The sequence below is a fragment of the Solanum tuberosum genome, unplaced genomic scaffold, assembly GCF_000226075.1.
Source record: "Solanum tuberosum cultivar DM 1-3 516 R44 unplaced genomic scaffold, SolTub_3.0 scf00130, whole genome shotgun sequence".
NCBI classification, from domain to species: Eukaryota; Viridiplantae; Streptophyta; class Magnoliopsida; order Solanales; family Solanaceae; genus Solanum; species Solanum tuberosum.
Genome location: NW_006239060.1, coordinates 844,764 through 866,039, shown reverse-complemented (window position 1 = coordinate 866,039; position 21,276 = coordinate 844,764). Strand labels below are relative to the sequence as shown.

At 33.6% G+C, this 21,276-nt stretch overlaps 1 long non-coding RNA gene and 1 pseudogene across 1 annotated transcript; both read right to left on the bottom strand.

Annotated features, from left to right (window-relative positions):
* Positions 1-8,412: 8,412 nt before the first annotated feature.
* Positions 8,413-12,786, bottom strand: LOC102592021 (putative late blight resistance protein homolog R1A-3; annotated as a pseudogene).
* A 6,580-nt stretch (positions 12,787-19,366) lies between these two features.
* On the bottom strand, positions 19,367-19,834 carry LOC107061398 (uncharacterized). Its single transcript, XR_001473947.1, has 2 exons — positions 19,730-19,834; positions 19,367-19,588 (listed from the first exon to the last, which is right to left on the bottom strand). It is a non-coding gene; the product is annotated as an uncharacterized lncRNA (long non-coding RNA).
* Between the last annotated feature and the right edge of the window lie 1,442 nt (positions 19,835-21,276).

Sequence of the window (21,276 nt, the reverse complement as noted above, 5' to 3'; positions counted from 1 at the left end):
ACATTCCAAGACATATGTCATTTTCTATATACTAAATTAAACCTCGTTTTTGGAGCATTATGTTTCATTTGTTTGTTAGTTTTTCATTTTTGTAATTTTTCATCCTACCATCAAATTTATCATTTTCATGACAAGAGATTTGAATGAAAAATATTTTTCAGAAGAAGTTTAGTCTCAATAGTTATATTCCTTAAAATTAAAAAAATACTCTCAATAACATATGGAGAAAAACATCTATATAAGGAAGTTAAATATCCTATTTCATGACAACCATTTCAAAGAATTTTTTTTTTTTTATATTTGAATACAAAATAAGAACTCTTTTATTTGAAAAAAGAATATTGATTTATTTCTTTTGTCAATGTGAACGAAGTTTTATCTAAAGCAATTGCATGCGCACCATTAAGTCATTAAGTCAATGTGAATAAAGTTAATGACTTAATGATGCCTATTGCATGCAGGTGATGATGCAGCACCATTAAGTCATTAATTTTATTTTAAAACTTTTATGATAGAATATTAAAGAATAAGTATAAGATAAAAATTATGTTTGATTTAATTGAAAATATAAATTTATAGTTATTTAAGTATAACTTTAATCACAAACTTAATTTTGAATATATATCTCTTTTTTTTTGGTTTTCCATCCGATATCCGGAACCCACATTGGAGCTCCAACTAAATCCAAATCGCGCACTGTAGCGCCCATTCAGGATTGGTGCTCCCAATAGGATTTTCTCCATACCATATATATCATCTTATCTCATTCAAATTGATATTATTTTGTCCCATTTCTAAGGTGGAATTCAATAGTCCCAGAATCATAATTTCAGGACTATAATCCTGGAATATAGCTTTGTTTGTGAATCAAACGATTATGGAATAGACAAATATATCTCATGAGTTGGAATATTTCATGGTATTACATATCCGATCCAATTATTTATATGAGATAACTTATCTAAGTATTTTTAGTATAAATAATTAAATAAATGATCTCGAAATTAATTAGTATCCTTAACAAAATATATAATAAAATAATCATGCATTTTACTATGAAATTATTTATCTCTTATCCTCTGTTATAAATGACCCCTTGCATATACGTACAATCAAATATTTCTTTACTAGGGCTAATCATTTCTACAATAACATCTCAATATAATTTTTATTTCAAGAAAAACAAATTAACTTTCATATTATGTTATGCTTATATATTGTGACATGTTATACATTTCGATTGTCATATCTAAACAAACGATATCATATATATATAAAAGTTTGATTGTATATTAAAGTCTCACTATCGATAGTTAGACAAAATTGGCAACGCAGGTGACCTTTTTTGACTTTAAATATAAATATAAAGAAAACATTATAAAATGTAAGATGATACTTTTTAGGGTTTTAGATATGGTAGAAATCATAAGATTTTGTGTTAGTGGAAGTTGAAATTAAGAAAGTGGTTTCATTAATCTAATGACTAATACATTGTTTTTAAAAACTAATTATCAGCTTCTCCCCACTATGATATTTGTGTTGTCCATGTGCGTTGAAAAGTACTTAGTTTCTACTCACTTCCCATTATCAAGGGCCCTTAATTAAAGTTGAGAGCTTCCTAGACCTTTCTATTTTGCTAATTTATATCATCATGAGTACTAAAAATCATAGTGGAAGGTATATTTTTTAAAATTAAAAAAAAATAGTTGAATCATCAGGTTGGATGGAAAGAGTGTAATTGTGTCGCTCGATGATCGGATGTGCAATCTTCCAACTTCAGGAATATTTATTGTAAGTAAGTATTGCCCACAATTTACTATGATATCTTGATCTAAAATTAAAGATTTTACTACAAGAAATTCGATATATATGATGAAACTAGTGAATTGAGCCGCGCTTCGCGCGGTAATAAGTTTTTTAAACAATTTATTCGAAAAGGCGTTGAACAATGTATTTTTTCATCAAATTCTCATAGACGTATGCGAAAGAGTTAGAAATTCATACAAACTCTATTAAATACGAATTATATATAGCGATATTGAGATTTTACATTGTGTATTGATAATTAAGAGATAAAAGTAAAAAGCTCTTATATTAATTAAATTGAGCAAAATGATGCACACAAATTTAAATCTTGCAATTGCGATTTGTGTGTTGAGATGTGGACTTATATAAATCTTGAAATATTGCTTGATATTTGTTAAGGTAATTACAATTATCAATAAAAAATAATTAAAACAGAAAATTAAGAGAGACTTGAGGAGATGTTACATGCAGAAAAAGTAATAAGGACAAATAATAAGTAACAGTAATGAGCAATAAATGATCCATACGTTTTCCTGCAAATCTAAGGAAACAATTTATTTTTTTACACTAAAAATAAGTTTTACGTCACCTTTTTTTTTTATCCAACTTATGCTATATAGATTTTCTATATAATATAGATATGAATGTTCGTTTTCCTTTACACTTTTGCATTGCCTTTTATTGAATTGCAATAATAAAGTAAAAATGAAAAAAAAATCCGAATAAAAAAAGAAAAAAGATGAATAATTTATTGGTGATAGAGAGATATCACATCACTTTGTCTATACCAAACTTTGATAGTGTATAGATTGAGAGAGGGAGAGAGAGAGAGAGATGGGTATACATATATATTAACAACTTCAAAAATACACTTAAATCACAAAAATTATGATATAGTCTTGCAAAAACTTAAATAACAATGACACTGATTAAAAAAAAGATCTGACTTGCCTCTTCACATAAAAAAACTCCATATTTGATTAGCCTGTTATAAGATGATGATAATATATATATAGATTAAAAATTAAGGATTATGAATCATGAATAAAAAAAATAAAAGAAAAGAGAAAAATACTTACCTTAGACCTCAAATGAAAGATATAAGGAGTATATATATATGCGAAAATAGAGTATGAATACGTAAATGAATGCTGCCAATTAATTACTGGTGATTAAAAGCATCAAGAAGTAACCGATGTTGCGTGGGCTAAAGCAATAAATAATTTCCTAATTTAATTGCTCATTATGCTAAATGCTAATAATGAGGAAAGGAAGTTACTTTTAAAAAAAAAGATTATTGAATAGAAAATGATGAAAAAAAATTAAAATTATGGGAAAATAGATAAATAGCAATACTGATCAATAAGGCATGCCACATCAGCTTTGCCTATTTCCAGCTTTATATATATATATAGATTATATGTGCGACGGATTTAGAATTTTTAAAAGGAATTTTAACCTCCATAATTATTTAAGACCATTTGTTACTATATATATTTGTACTTTCCCCTATTTATTGACCAAAATAAATAGGGGAAAAGGTCAAATGTACTTCTAAATTATTTAAAATAGGTTAATTTTATCTTTTTATTATATTTTTTACTTAAAAATGTCCTCAAACCAGTAAAATAGTTCAAAAATATCCTAACAGTATCTCCAAAAACAAGAAAAAATGGGTCAATTTTATTCTTGTACTTTTCGGAGCTAGGTTGGTTCCTTTAAATAAATTCAAAAATGACTTCCGGAAGTCGATTTTCACAAACTAATTTTAAACAAACTGACTTTCAGAGGTTGATCGATATTTGATTTATTGCGCTGAATATATTGACCTCAAGTGGTCGATTTTGTTATAACAAAATAATTTAAAATATATACTTTTTGGCCTTTTAATTTTTAGACTAGTTTTACACTATTTATGATAAATTGATAAGTCATACTCCCTTTGTTTCAAAAAAGAATGATTTACTTTCCTTTTTAGTTTGTTTAAAAAAGAATGACCTATTTTCTTTTTTTATAATATTTTAATTTCAGCTTTCCACGTGTGGTATGCTTAAAGCCACAAGATTAAAGGGCAATTTTGTATATTTGACATAACTTTAATTTAGGACTACAAGATTCAAAAGTCTTCTTTATTTTCTTACACTTCCTGCCAAGTCAAACTAGATCACTCTTTTTGAAACAGAGGAGTACAATGTATCAAGATATTGAATTTTTTATTTTTTCATATTATTCTTAGAGTAAGTCAAATAAAGTCACTATTATTAATGTAAAAGTAAATTTGAAATAATTATGGAAAGAAATGCATGTGATATAAATAAAAATTCAAACCTAGTGTATAAGGATTTGGAAAAAAAAATGTTGTAGGTCATCATTTTTATTTCATAAAATAAGAAGTGTTTATATGTATAAACTACTTATTTTTTACATTATATGTTATTATATGTCTTGTACATTGATCCCCTCCCCTAAATAAATAAATAAAAGAACAAGGGCAAAATTGTGCTATTTTGAATAATTCAAGGGTAAAATTAATTAATTTATTTTTATTTTGGAGTAACCATTAGTAAAAAAAAACGTATTTTTGAACTGTTTTACTAGTTGAAGGACATTTTTTAGCCAATAACATAATGACGAGGACATTTGCGAACCAAAAATATAATGAAGAATGAAACTGTCTTGAATAATTCAAGAATATACTTAAAATAACAAGTAATAGGTAGATCAATCACTAGTAACAAGTAAATCAATCACAAGTATTAAAAGGCGTTAAATCACAATAGTCGTCAACTCTTGCCGGAACCATTTTCGTTCGGTACGATATCACTAGTCAGAACCATTTCTCATCAACTTTATATCACATCACTAGCTGGAATCATTTTCCTTCGGCTTTATATCATATTACTAACCAGAACCATTTCCCTTTAACTTTGTATCATTTCACTAGCCGAAACCATTTCCCTTCGGGTTTATATCATTTCACTAGCCAGAAATATTTTCGATCGGCTTTACATCATTTCACTAGCCGGAACCATTTTTCTTTAATTTGGCTTTATATCATTTCACATGTCTCATCACGGTGTTCAACAATCAATGCACACATGCAATTTCACACCATAAAGAAGAGACAACAATTCAAGCAATTCAAGTCTACATTCATGCCATCAAAGTATTTCATCAACCAATCAAATAGAGGCCACAACAAGAGAATTCACAAAATATCATTATCAACGCAATGACTTTTCATTAATCCCTTTTTTATTCATTAAGATTAATCAAGTGGAATAATGAACCCTTCACCTCGTTCCCATTACTCCCCAACACACATACAATGAAGGGAATACACAAATTCTACTAAATTTACAAGGTTTAGGAGATCACTTTCCTTAATTCAATCAACTAGTCAATCCAAGACTTGAGTCTTGCCCTTCTGAATGACGTCCAAAGTCACACAACATATTTCAATCAAGTTTCATATTAAGATTCCAGAAACAACAATACCCAACTGATATATTTTGAAAAATGGGTCAATCAAATAAGGTTTAAATAGCGAAATCTTTACTTAAATATATTAGCCAAGACATTCGGAACTCATTAGTGAAAATCATTTTGAAAAAGGACTAAAAATCAGTTCACAATCTCAATTTTTGTTGAGAACTTGTGTTCTTGAAGAACCTTGTCATTTACCAATCAAAATCTCAAGTTTTGATGTTGAAATCCATAAATAATTAAAGGAAATTAAAATGAAGTTTTAGGGTCACAAAATCTTATCCAAAATATTTAACACAAGAATTCTCTTCAAAATCATCTCCAAGGGTTTTACCCAGCCCAGAATTAGAAAATGGTGCTAAAACTCAAAATTCGCAGGTCAAAACCCCCCTCTGATGTCGCAAAAGCAGCCATGAGTTCGTTTTGATAAAATTTAGCCTTCAAGATCGTGAACATACCTTCAGTTAAGCGAAGGTCGTGAACGCGACACATCCCATCATGACCTCAAAGGTCAATGGATTGACCTCTCGCTAACGTGACCAATGCTTCGTTGAAGCGATGCTCGCTAAAGTGAATCACACAAACAACATAAATATTAGGCTACTATCAAATCATCAAATGAACCCTTCGAATTCGTTCGAAACCATATATGAAATTTAACTATAATCGACGTTCCAGACTCAATGAAATCGTTGAAATATGAATCTGGGTCTCCTTGATCCAACATACGTGAAGTCACAGAAAACTAACATAACACTAAAAAGGTGAAAACAAGCTCGAGACCTCTCAAAAATCAATCAAGACCTCACTTAGGCCTAAAATGATCCCTCGAATCCGAGGAACTCTTGAAATTCTGATTCGAGCATCCGAACACCAGATATTGACCAAAGTCAACCCTAAGGCTAAAATATCAACACTTTCCAACTTAAAACCTCAAATCCTCAAAAAGACACCAAATTTGAAACCAACTTTCAAAACTCAAACAAGAAAGACTCGAGGTCGATATCGGAAGAGATAAAATTGTAATTTCATGAGACTTTTAAAAAATGATCAACCGGGTCATTACACTTTTGTCCCCCATGCCTACAATTGGGATGACATCTAGCTCATTTGTACCCTTAATCAGATACTGAATCTTTTTTGTGTCATTCCCAAAACCCACTATCTCCTCATTAGTCAATGGATTGCTATTTCGAGTTGACAGGTGTTTAAATGAGGCTACCATATAGCAAGGCACCACATCTCAGTCATCTGCACATTGATTTGTTTGATCTCTTTTGAGATTGTAGGAAGTGAGCAAAAAATATGCAAGAAACCATTATAGTGAGCAAGAATAGAGTCAATGGCAACCTCATCTTTATATGCTAAATTGATGGTACGTCTCTGAAGATATTTAGGAATTTTATGTTCATGGTGCACCTTTGCGACATCACTGAAAATGGATGATAAAGATGACAACTCCTTCACTAAAATGGATATAAGAGTTGATAGCTCTTTCTCCGAATTACCTAAAAGAGGTTTTATCAAAAAATCTAAATCAGATTCAAATTTCGACATCTCATTCAATTTCCTTATAAGAGAATCCAGAAAGTTCAATCCACAAACAGTGGTAACTGAGATGGAGTGAATTTTAAGGATTTGTAGTAAGCCTCTACTTGTGCCTTCAGATCTTAGTTTTCTCCAATATATGTATCGAGCAAAGACTTATTTTGCTAGTGTCATCTTTGTTTATAGAGCTAGGAAGAAGTTTTTCAATGACATATAGAACATCACCTGTTTGGAATAAGTTATGCTGAGATTACTTATGCTAGAATTAGTTATCATGAGATTATTTTTTATTGACCGTTTTGTTTGTTGTACGAAAAAGAATATCCATTGCATACTTCCTAAAAGTAAATTATTTATTTACAAAATACTCTCTCCAACAAAAGTTTTGATTGCTCAGCCAAATTTCCAACAGAAGTTTTTACTGCTCAACCAAATTTTTCTACTGTTGTCTATTTGCATGCAGAATTACAATTTTCACTTTTTATAGTATACAATTTGCAATTTCCTTCCCTGTGCCATTCATTTAAATTGGACTCATTTGCCTCGTCATACTTTAAAAAATATTCGCTCTAAAATACCGGAATATCGTTTGATTTATTTGATCATATTGTAATATAAAATAAAATTATTTTGAACATTAAGATATGAATAAAATATCTTTTAAATTGGCCTTACGAGTTGGAATAACGGAAGAATTAGAAGCAACACGCATAAAACATACCACCTGACTTTTGTTACTCATATTTAATTTTGTACTATTAATTAGCATGATCATGTGAATATTGTCTTATTATTACACTACATTTTTAAATTGCTATAATCCTATATTTAATAGTATAAGATATTGTAAGTACAAGCAAAAGGTACAATGGGTTTGAAGGGTAATTTGATCATTTAATAAGTTTATCACATGACAAATTATGATGGAATTATTATACCACCTATGGGGAAGGATAACTTATCTCGGTACTAATTGTTAACCCCGGGATAAGTTATTCCGAACTTTCCAACCAAACAACAAATTAATGACATCTATCATTTTATCGCGGGACTATTTAGTGTTATCCCTCACATCAAACGACCCCTTAGAGTCTTGTAATTCACACAAGTAAATCTTATTTTTTTGTTGGATAAATTCAGAGACGCCACCATTGTCCTCCTGGAAATCTGAGTAGAGGTTTGAGAAGTGATATGTGTCTGGCTTCCTATGATGGTCAAACTCTTTAAAAATATCGTTGCACCACTGTCAGATCCTTCAAAAATGCAATATGTGAATCGAACACGGAAGTGACGACATTTTTGAAGAGCGTAAACAACATAGATAGCTTTTGTACATGTCTCATACATATCATTTGGTGTTAAGCTACCAAAATCTTTGAATCTACATGCAAATCAGATTTCATTCAGGAATACTCATCTTTCAATTCAACTTAATTAGTATTCTCTGTTGCTAAATATCTAAATTATTGATTGATGATTGGGAGGTGTTCTTTGTATTCAACAAAATAAAAACTTGTGTACATATAGAATTTTGCAGGTCTCGTGCTGCATATAAGTTGTAAGATGAAGGGATTATAGAAATTAATAACCACCTAATTACAAAAACAAAAGGAAACAATGATTTTGACAGTGATACAGAAGGCAATTACAAGAAATCACAGTAAAAGACCATCTGATAAATAGAATTGGTCAATCAAAACAAACTTAGCAATCAGTAGTAGTGTTACAATAGACTGTCTGTGCTTTTGCTGCAGTTTTCAAATTCAAACAAATCCTCGTGCTCAATTAAGCGAAAGCAAGCATCAAATTCCATTGTTGACAAGCACATACTTGATTCATAGCTGCCTTATATTCGTTCCCCCATATTCCTGTATTGAGCATATAGTTTGCACATTAGATGCATATAGATACTGAAAAACAGAACACATTTAGGAATTTGTTTCTACTCACTTGGGTAGTGATAACTATACGGTCACATCCTTCAATGGCTTCGACTTCTTCCTTAATTCTCACAGCTGAAGCCTCCAGAGATTTGTTGTACCACTTAATCAACTTAATTTGTTTCAGTGTTGGAATATCTGCAAAGCTAAGGGGGATCTCCACGAGGTTCTTACACCCGCTTATAACAAGTGTTTCAAGCAGGGGAAAGGATTCCTCCGAGGCATTCCACCTTGAGATACTTAAGAACACCAGTTTCAACAACTTTAGTTTATGGAACGTGACATCTCCAAGGCACCAATCTCTGATTTGAACACAATCGCATAATTGGAGATACTCCAGGCTTAGTAGTCCCTCAAGGAAGGAAGTCAGGTTTTCTATACGAGTCTCAATTAGTACCAACTTGTTTAAATTTGAAGGCAATTGTAACCCAGATACAATGAGGGGTAAATCAACGGAAAGGTGAAGTATTTGAAGCTGGCTAAGATTCTCCAATGTGAGACAAAAAGACCCTGCAGAATCATTATAGCCCAAACATTCAAATTCGATGTGAAGTTGTTGAAGATTAGGACACTTCCTCGATAACACATCCACCCTATCAATTGGAAATCTAACAATATTCTTTAATATCATCAAATTTTCCAATTTAGAGGATCCTTCAAACAGCCCCTGCTTATCCTCTTCAAAATCAAATTCAGCTCTCCAAATCTCAAAATGCCTTAATTTTTCCATTTCCCAAAAAGATGCTGGTAACATAAATGGCCACTCACTATTCACAATTAATGTTTCAAGATGGGGAAGATGTGATTCTGGATGAAAATAGAATTTAACTGTCGAAACTGCAAGGTACTTAAGGTGATTTAGTGGTTTCAATGTAGCTGTCGACAAATAACACACTTTATGGGAACTCAAATCCAAGACCTTAAGAAGTCGCAATTTAAGAATCTGACAGAAGGGAATCCCATCAATAAATTCTCCATCATTTATCGTTATCAGTGACCTCAAGTGTTGGTGGAAAGGCTTCCGTGTTTTGGATCCGAGAGATGCAAACTTGGAAAGCTCTTTACTGAAACTGTAGCTCACTCGACTTTCCTTCCATTCAAAAGGTTGAAGCTGGCTACAATGCCCCTTCACTGCCAATATAAACCATTCTTCTCTACTCTTCTCCAAGCAAAAATGAAGCACTACATCATGAACCTGACAATATTTGACCTTACCATTATATTCTTTCTTTGAAACCATTACCACATTACTGCTAATGAGATCCATCAAGTAACCTTCAGCAGATTCAATGTTCTCCACAAAGTCTTCCGCTATCCATAAACTTATCAATTTAGACACTGGAATTCTTGCATCCTCCGGAAACATCCCCATATAAAGAAGACAAGGCTTTAAACAATCAGCTAAGTTATCAAAACTCAACTGCATAGTAGCCCAACTATATTCTTCGGACTCACGATCAAGATAGTCAAATAAAGAATCTTTTACCTCATTCCACCAAGAATCTTCCATTTTCCTTTTTTTGATTATTCCAGCTACCAAGATAACCACTAGAGGCAGTCCTTTGCAATTTTCTGCAACTGCTTGACTCACATCTAGTAGTTCAGGCGGACAATCTTCCTTTTGAAACACTTTTTTCCGCAATAATTTGCAACTCTCTTCTGTTGTGAGGAACGGAAGAGAATATGGATCAGTATAATACTTGACTTGCTCACCCACTTTCTCAAGCCGAGTTGTTACTATTATTCTGCTTCTATTTCCAACACTAGGAAAACAAAGTCTTAAGTCATCCCATGCCATAAAATCCCACATATCATCCAATACAATGAGATATCTCTTGCACATTAAGCTTTTCTTCAACTCATCAGCGAGGTGTCATCATTATCTCCCTTATCCTTGGAACTGGTAACTTGACTCAAAATCTCTTGTAATAGCTTTCTCCGGTTATAAGTTTGGGAAACAATGCACCATGCCCGAACATCAAAATGAGAAACAGTGTTGTCACAATTGTAAACCTTTCTAGCAATTGTCGTTTTCCCTTGTCCCCCCATGCCTACAATTGGGATGACGTCTAGCTCATTTGTACCTCTAATCAGATACTGAATCATTTTTTCTGTGTCATTCCCAAAACCCACTATCTCCTCATCAGTCGCTGGATTGCTATGTCGAGTGGGCAGGTGTTTAAATGGTGCTACCACATAGCAAGGCCTAAGAGCAACGTCTGCTGACCACATCTCAGTCACCTGCGCATTAATTTTCATGATCTCTTTTAAGATTGTAGGAAGTGAGCAAAAAGTATGCCAAAAAACATTATACTGAGCAGGAATAGAGTCAATGGCAACTTCAACTTCATATGCCAAATTGATAGTACGCCTGTGAAAATCTTGAAGAATTTCATGTTCATGGTGCACCTTGGCGACATCTCTGAAAATGGATGATAAAGATGATAATCCTTCTCTAAAATGGATGTAAGAGCTGATAGCTCTTTCTCCAAATTACCCAAAAGAGGTTTCATCAAGAAATCTAAGCCAGATTTAAATTTCGACATCTCATTCAGTTTCCGTATAAGAGAATCCTGAAAGCTCCATCCACCAACAGTGGGGAAATGAGATGGAGTGAATTTTAAGGATTTATAGTACGTCTCCATTTGTGCCTTTAGATCTTTAGTTTTCTCCAATATTTGTATCGAGCAAAGACTTATTTTGATATTGTCATCTTTGTTTATAGAGATAGGAAGAAGCTTTTGAATTACATATAGAACATCACCCGCTATAGCTAAAACCTTGTCCATAACCTCATTCAACCAATTACCGTTAATTACATGATTTGCCACATCAGCATCAAGGAAAACCAACAAGAACTCTATTGCTACATCAATATTTCGAGCAGAGTTATTATTAGGAAAGTTCTCTGAGTTTTTTGTTTCTGAGATACATCAGCAGACTATGGAGATGATGAAAAAATTCTTTTGGTAATTTCTTGTCCTTGAAAGTTCTTGATTGAGTAAACTTGGAATCCTTTAGTTCACTGAGAAAAATCTTCTTCATTTCCAGCTCTACTAACACAATCAAGAATAATACATATGGAGGTTTATCGAAGAGATAATACTCATATGTGTCGACCTCATCCTCATCTGTATCATCTACAAAATCAGAAACAAGGATAACTGAAACAGCAAGATAGAGCTGTCCCACATTGTTAGCCATGAACTGAATTCGAGTCTCCAAACATTCCATCTTCTCATGGTTGACGTAACCATTTATCTCTGTGTCATATAAGTATCTCAAAAATCTCATTTTCTTTTGAACAATTTTCAGTTGTTTTATAAATTTGTGCAATTCAAGATTTTCTTCAGGAGGGACATACCTAACCTTTTCCAGTAAAATCATCCGTACATCATTTAGATTCTTTCCAAGGCAATCCATATATTTCGACAGATCAAAATCATTCAACTCATAATTGTAACTTAAATTGGTTTTACCTTCAATGAATTCCAACAAATATGATTCTAACCTTCGTAGATTAAGGTTAGTTTTACATTCATCTGGAATTCCATCCAATACCCACTGAAGCATTTCCACAATCCATTTGGCCTTCTCCGTGAGTTTGACTAAGGAATCAGGCAAAAGAACATGATGATACTTTAGCACCATTTCAAGTTTCTCAATTCGATTAATCTTGACGCTATCCAGATTACCTCCACTCTTGATCCTTCTCAGGTGATCTAACATTTCCTCAATTTCATTTTGAGCCATCTTCTGTGAAGAATACCTCATGACCATGGCTAGTCATCCATGGATGCAATTAACAAAGAGAGCAGAGAGGAAGACACATAATTGGGAGGAATCAATTAACTGATTTCCATTATGATGAGAACACACATTTATACAGAATGAGAAAAACAAACTCTAACTAACTAGTGAGTTGACATGTTGATAGAAAGGAATCAGTAACAAACTTATTCTAACTAATTAACTGAACAGACTAACTAACTGATTAGACTAGTAAACTAACTATCATAATTAACTAACTCATAACACCCCCCCTCAAGTTGAAGGTGTGGAGAACACTGACAACTTGCTCAATGCTGTAGAATGTTTAAACCCGGTCAATGTCTTCGTCAATATATCTGCCAGTTGATTATCAGAACTTATGTGGTGTAGTGAAATAAGGCCTGACTGAAGTAGATTTCTCACAAAGTGACAATCAACTTCAATATGTTTAGTGCGTTCGTGAAATACTGGATTTCTAGCTATGTGCAGAGCAGATTGACTGTCGCAGTATACTTCAATAGGCATAGGCAATTGCAATGTGAGTTCTGTTAATAATCTGCTGAGCCAGACTAATTCTCCTGCAACTTTCCTGAGAGCCCTATACTCTGCTTCTGCTGAAGACAGAGATATAGTCTCTTGTTTCTTGGACTTCCAGCTGAGTGGACTGTTGCCTAACAAGACAATATAGCCACTTACAGACTTCCTGGTGTCAGGGCATGCAGCCCAGTCAGAGTCACAATAGGCCTTAACATTGTATGATTGATCTTGGGACATGAAAATTCCCAGAGTAGGGTCTGCCTTGAGGTACCTCAATATGTGAAAAGCTGCTTGTAAATGAGGTTCTCGAGGGTCCTGCATAAATTGGCTGAGATGCTGCACACTGTATGAAATATCCATTCTAGTGTTAGTCAAGAAATTCAGCTTCCCAACAAGCTTTCTATAAAAGAGAGGTTCTGATAAGGGAGCTCCTTCTTTGGCATGTAGTTTCACTGCAGGGTCAAGTGGAGAGTTGCAGCTGCTCATACTTGCAACTTTGTAGTCTTTTAACAAGTCAAGAACAAACTTCCTTTGAGAGATAATAAGTCCATCCTCCTTGTAGAGTACTTCCATCCCAAGAAAATAGTGTAGCCTTCCCAAGTCCTTAATCTTAAACTTGTCATGGAGGAAGATTTTGAGTTCTTCAATCTCAGAATCACTGGTGCCTGTTAGAATTACATCATCTACATAGACAGCAACAAAAATGCTGGAATTTTCAGACTTCTTGTGGAACAAGGAATAATCATTCAATGAGTGAGTATACCCCTTTGAATACAAAGCCTCAGTCAGTTTGGCATACCACTGCCTACTGGCTTGTTTAAGACCATATAAGGACTTGTTTAGCTTGCATACCATCCCAGGTTTGTGTACCACTAAGCCTGGGGGAACCTCCATATATACCTCTTCATGTAAATCTCCATGAAGGAATGCATTATTTACATCAAGTTGAAATATATTCCAGCCCTTCTTCACAGCTGTGGCCAGTAAAGCTCTCACAGTTGTCATCTTGATCACTGGTGAAAATGTTTCTGTATAATCAACTCCAGCTTCTTGGGTGTATCCCTTTACTACAAGTCTTGCTTTGAATCTTTCGATGGTCCCATCAGCCTTAGGTTTTACTTTATAGACCCACCTACAGCCAATGGCCTTTTTGCCATTAGGTAGATTAACAAGATCCCAAGTGTGGTTTGTATGTAATGCCTCAAACTCCTGTGTCATGGCATGTTGCCAGGCAGGGTTCATAGCAGCCTCCCCATATGAAGAAGGTTCATCATCATTACTGACATTTCTCACAAGTGATTGACTCTCAAGTGCCAAGACTTCAGGTGGTATGTGTTGGTGTTTGGAGAAGACAGAGTTCAGGGAAATATTTGAATTTTGTAAAGGTTTAGTCATAGGTCTTGGAAGAACATAATCATGAAGGTATGTGGGTAATTTATGTGGTCTAGAGGGTCTGCACGAGACTGTAGGTTCAGGATTAGAGGAATGAATGGTGGTAGGAGAATCAGTTACATGATTAGGTGAAGTGTGAGGTAAAGTGTCACTTGCGTCAATTACAGTGTTTTCAACATGTTGTACAAGTTGTGACTCAATGTTAGGATGCACAATATCTATGAAGGGCACAGAATGCAAGACAGAAGGAAAAGAAGAGACATCAGGAAGAACATTAAAAGGAAAAATGCTTTCTTTAAAAACTACATCCCTGGAGATGTGTATCTTTTTAGTGGCTAGACTCAGAACTTTGTAACCTTTTGATCCAAAAGGATAACCTAGGAAGATGTGTGGTGTGGTCCTGGCTTGGAATTTGTCCCTATGAGGTTTTGGAAGAGTAGGATAACATAGGCAGCCAAATGTTCTCATGTGGGAGTAAACTGGCTTAGTGTTATATAATAGTTCATAAGGACATTTGCCTTTCATATGAGAAGTGGGGAGCCTGTTAATAATGTATGTGGCACATAACACACATTCACCCCAGTATTTGAGAGGCAATTTAGATTGAAAAAGGAGGGCCCTGGCAGTCTCTAATAAGTACTTATGTTTTCTTTCCACCACCCCATTTTGTTGTGGTGTGTAGGGACATGTTTTCTCATGGATTATTCCCTTGTTTTTAAGAAATGCTGTGGTTTCAGTATTGACAAATTCTAGCCCATTGTCAGTTCTTATGGTTTGAACACAAGTGTTGAATTGAGTTTGAATCATAGACAAGAAATTTTTGATGACTTCTAAGGTGTTACTTTTACAAGTCAACAATTGAGTCCATGTACATCTGCTATAATCATCAACAAGAGTGATAAAGTACCTATAGTTATCATGTGTCACCATATGATAGGGACCCCAGAGATCTATATGTAGCAATTGAAAGATTCTGGTAGAAGTATGGGTACTGTGAGGAAAAGGTAGTCTTTCTTGCCTTGCCATTGGGCAAATATTACAAAGGAAAGGTTGTTTGGCAGAAAAATTCTCAGGTATGGACTTAATTTCTCTCATTTTCACAAAAGGTACATGTCCAAGTCTATTATGCCACAACACATTCACATCATTGCAAGCATGAGTCAGAAAAGAAGCAGAAATATTAGGACTTTTATTGACTAAAACACAGTGTTGAGTACAGGTACATGAAGAAGCAGGAAATGAAACAGACTTGGACTTAGAATCACATGTACTGTGTCTACATGAAGAAGTAGGGACAGAAACAAACTTAGAATTGAAAACATCTTGACTTGACAGGCAGCCAGTAGTGGAAGTAGTTGAAGCAGCACATGAAGCACCAGGACACTTAGAACATAGAAAATATAGTCCATCTTTTGCTTCACCAATGACCAGAGGCCTCTTCATTGAAGGGGCCTGCAGAATGCATGAGGATTCAGAAAAATGCACAATGCTTTTAGGTATGGATTTTGAAAGACAATTAATGGAAACAAGATTGTACTTAAAAGAAGGCACATACAACACTTCTTGTAAAACAATGTTTGATGCAAGTACCACATTACCAATTTGCACAACTTTCACCTTGTAACCATTTGGTAAAGTAATCAATAAAGGGCAAGGGAGATAAGTAATGTTTGTTAGGAATGTTATGTCAAAAGTCATATGATTGGAGGCTCCTGAGTCAAGGATCCAAGAGTCATTCTTGTTGTGAGAACATCTGCAAGATAACTTGCCAAAATCAATTGAAGAAGTACATGCTATCATACCTGCGAAATTTGCATTACCACCAGCAAAGTCCATCTGATTGGCATTGTCTTTCTCAGTCTGAAACTGTTGTAATAGCTCCACAAATTGTGTATATTGTTCTCTTGTCAATTGGGGACCGGTGTCATTATGATTTCCCCTGTGCACCTCTTCCCCTGAACAACAACCACTTTGAACATCAGCCATAAGACTCTTACCCCTGTTGAACCTGGAATTCTGATTGTTGCTTCTGTCTCTGTATCCATTCTGATTGTTAAAATTTGGATAATTGTTTGTTTGTGGGTTGTTATTTGTCTGTGGGTAACCATGCAACTTATAGCATTTGTCCCTGATGTGTCCTGGTCTCTTGCAGTAATCACATATAATACGAGTCCTGTTACCAATGTAGGAATTGGTCTGAGAATAGTTAGTTCTAAAATTGGTGTTGGTGTTGTTTGTAGAAGAATAATTTTGCCTAGTAGACCTGGAAGTACTTGCTCCTGCCGAGCCATTTGCATTGAAAGCAACAGAAAAATACACCAACTCTTGGAATTAGTTTCATTAAGAGCAACATTTTTATTCATCATGTCTTTTGAAGCTATCTTATTGCTTGTGAATGATTATACATCTTATGTACCATTTAGTCTAACAAATTTTGCATACTTACCCTTTTCATAAGGTCACTGAATTATTAATTATTATTGCAAACTTTTTTTCTTAATTTCAATTTTCTTCAACAAAAGAAAGTGACTTTTTGATATAATAATCAATAGGGAAAAAAGTAATTCATGAAGAAGATGACTTACAGTTAGTTAACAAGTGAAACCAACTTGTAATTTTCTTACGCCTGTTTAGTATCTTCAATTTCCTGATTCAATCATAATTAAAATTGAAAGCAGATTTCATCCCAAAAAAAAAAAAAAAAAAGTTTATGTAATAGGTGAAATTAGAAAAAAGTTTATGGAAATGAAATAGATGAAGGTTTGAATGTTGAAAGAAGAAGGAAGAATCTCTATCTCTAGTAATCTAACTAGAGTTGAATTGGAGTAGTAAGTTGCTTTAGGTGGTAGCTGTAAAGTGGCTCAATAATACCAACTATGTTATTTGTCTTTTTTCTTTTGGAAAATACACTCATAAAATCCCCTAAAATTATATCGGATTTGCTAGTTTTATACTTAAACTATATTCTTCTTTGACATTTGCTTAGCATATAAAGGAATTTTATGATGGGACATGATGTTTTTGGTTAAAATGGATTGACATCTCAAATGACCTTATTCCCTTATTTTTTCAGTAGTTCAACAACCGTTTAAACAACGAAGTTTTTATTCAATCTAACTATTCATAAAACATATAGAGCTCGATCCATTTTGCTGATCTTTCATTATTATTACAGAGAAAAGGAGAAAGCAGAGAGCACTAAGGGAAAAGGTGAAAACGCACTATCAACTTTACGAATACACTTTTTTTTTTTTTTACCTCAAGTCTTTTCCATGGGCCCGACCGATGTCTGATTAAATTAGAATATAGAAAGATATTCAAAAAATTTAAGACACGTGTAAATCTAGTAAAGAATGTGAAGATGCCATTGCTAAAACTAAGGGAACAGTATGTTTGGAGTTGATGGTCAAAAACACATATATTTGGTAGCGCAAAGGATAAGTGTGAACATCTGTTATGTTTTTTTTAAGGAATTTGGATCGTAACACAGTCTAGTCTCCTACTGTCAAGCAAATGAAAGAAGAAAAAGGACAATACGTGGGGCAGTAGTGAAAAAAGAATATTTCAATAGCTGCCATAAAATACAATAATTCGACTATAACAAACCTCAAAATTTTAAGTGCACGGTGAAGTATTATATATGTCGATGAGCTTAAATCTAAGACTCTATCGAAACTACTTCCAAATCGCCTTAGTTTTCTATGCTGCAAAAAATTGTAAATTTGTTGGTTGGTGACCGGGAGGTGTACTTATATTCAACAAGAAAAAACTTTTGTAGTTGTGTTAATTTTGCAACTCTAACTTGTCATGTTAAAGAGACAGCCTCAGTTATGAGACAACGACTAACAGAGTTTTTGGCAGCTATAACATCCAAAGGTATCCTGAAGAGTTAGTAGCACTGGCACATGGATAGAGGCGTATTCAGGATTTTGACATGATGAGTGCACTATTACGATATATATTTCGCGCTGGAGGCATTGAGATCGATTGAACCATTGATTGTATGTTATATCATCCTGTATTTCTAGTTTTAATATGCACATTTGGTTTAATAATATAAATAAATTACAGTGCTAAAGAAAATTAGGAATTTTCAATGTTGACAAACTTGAAAATTTTGAAAGATTAAAACTATATATATAAAGTGCTACCAATCACTACTTAGAGACGTGTTACCTAATTTTAGAAAGAAAAATACAACAAGATAGATGCAAGTTTCAAATTTCTAACCACCCAACATCATTGCATTATTTCATACGTCTAGCATGGGTTCATACATCTATATTTGAATATATATATATATATATATATATATATATATGATTTCAGGAGGGCAGCATGGGTTCACGTGAACCCGGTGACCTCCTCCTGCATACGCCTGTCATGGGAACACACAAGACAAAGCGAGTGGAAAATTGACTATGGAACTTGAAAGATCTCGAGTTTTATGCCTCTGTTGAGGTTGTCAAAGGTAAGAGACAAGTGTACATGTCGTCAACTTGGATAAAATTCAGGGACTCCGCCATTGTCCTCCTGGGAAGCTGATTATGAGTTTGAGAGATGGTATCTATCTAGCTTCCTATGATGCTCAAACTCCCCAAATATATTGTTCCACCCATGTCTGATCTTCCAAAAATGCACTATGTGAAATCCAACACGGAAGGGACAACATTTTTGAAGAGTTCGAACAACATAGATGGCTTTTATACATGCACTCATACATATCAGTGAATACTCATCTTTCAATATTCTAATTGATTGATGATAAGGAGGTATACTTGTATTCAACCAGCTTTCAATTGTATCCTTAGTTGAATTTTGCAAGTGCTGCATAAATAGAAGGTGTAAGATGAAGGGAAACAACTACTAAATTACGAAAAAACAAACAAGAAACAATGTTGTAAAATAATAAAGCTGCATAACAAAGGCATGATTTTACAACAAGAAATCATAGTGAAAGACCATCTGATATATATTGGTCATCAATCACCTAAAACATACAGAAAAAGGACAGGCGATTCGGCTCTAGGCGCACAATATACTTGAGCATGAGCATGGTTGCAACAATTAGCTAAGAAAGAATTCCATTCTCTTTGTCTGTGCTTTTGCTGCAATTTGAAATCAACATGGAGCAATTAAGCAAAAGCAAGCATCAAATTAGAAAAAGGAACAAGAAGATTATACATATTTCTATCAAGTTAGATACAGGTAGATACTCAATCAGCACAGAGGAGATTGTTTCTACTTACTTAGATAGTGATGAGGTCTATACAGTCGTTTTCTTCATTCTCTTCGACTTCTTGCTTAAACCTCACAGCTGAAGCCTCCAGAGATTTGTTCTTGCACCTAGTAAACTTAATCTATTTATATCTGCAAAGCTAAGGGGGATCTCCTCGAGCTTGTCACACCATTTTATAACAAGTGTATCAAGCAGGGGAAAGGATTCCTCTGAGGCATCCCTATTAAAGATGGTATTACATAGTAAGCTGAGGGTCATTATGTAAATAATAAAAGTTAGAGGATTAGATAGAAAACAGTTAGTTAAAGTAGTTACAAAAGATTCTTTCCTTTCCTGTATATATATGTACTGACCTTGTTCAGTTATCAATCAATAAAGTTCACTTTGAAATTTAATACTTCTGAATTCCTTTCTCTGTAAACTCAGAAGCTATCTTCTCCATGATAGCTAACAATCCCACCTTGAGATACCTAAGCGCCTCACTTTCAAGAACTTAAGTTTATGGAACGTGATATCTCCAAGGCACCACTCTTCTGATTGAGGAAAATACGGATCTTGTAATTGGAGATACTCTAGGCCTGATAGTCCCACAATGAAGGAAATCAAGTTTTCTATACGACTCCCACTTAGTACCAACTTGTTTAAATTTGAAGGCAATTATTGTAACCCAGATACAATGTGGGGCCACTCAAAGGAAAGGCAAAGTTTTTGAAGCTGGGTAAGATTCTCCTGTGAGACAAAAAGACTCTGCAGAATAATTATCACCCCAAAGTTACGTTGATGTGAAGTTGTTGAAGATTAGAACACCTCATTGATAACACATCCACCCTATCAATTGGAAATCTAACAATATTCTTTAATATCCTCAAATTTTCCAACTTAGAGAATCCTTCAAAGAGCCCCTGCTTATCCTTTTCAAAATCAAATTCAGCTTCAACGATCTCAACATGCCTTAATTATTCCATTTCCCAAAAAGATGCTTGTAACAATACTATATTTGTCCCATCATTATTCACTATTAATCATAATTATAAGGGTAATATATATTGTTCATGTAAAATGACTATCTTATACTGTAGACATATATATAATTCTCATGTACCACATACCATATGCATATTTTGTTATATCCTATTTACACCTTACTTTGTATACAATGTATACTCGTTATATACTATACATATACCTCTTCATTCAATAAATTATTTTGACACCTTTTTTAATGGGTAAACAACGTAAATCCCACTACTTTAGATCCTAATTACTAGGAATCCCATTAGTTTTTAATATTACTTTCTATACCACTTTCGGCTATCGGATACATGTATCATAAGCCGTTAGATACATGTATTTAGCATATTTAAAAGAACGAGATACATGATTAATTTATTTGAACTAAATTCTGTAACTTAATTCCTTAATTAAAGGAGTAAATGATGGGAAATTAACAAACAAAACGGATTTAGTAGATACTTCTGTATCAACTATTATATATCAGTTTTAATATGAAATCTAAATCATAAACATTAGTAATTCTGAATTTGTAAACTTCATCTA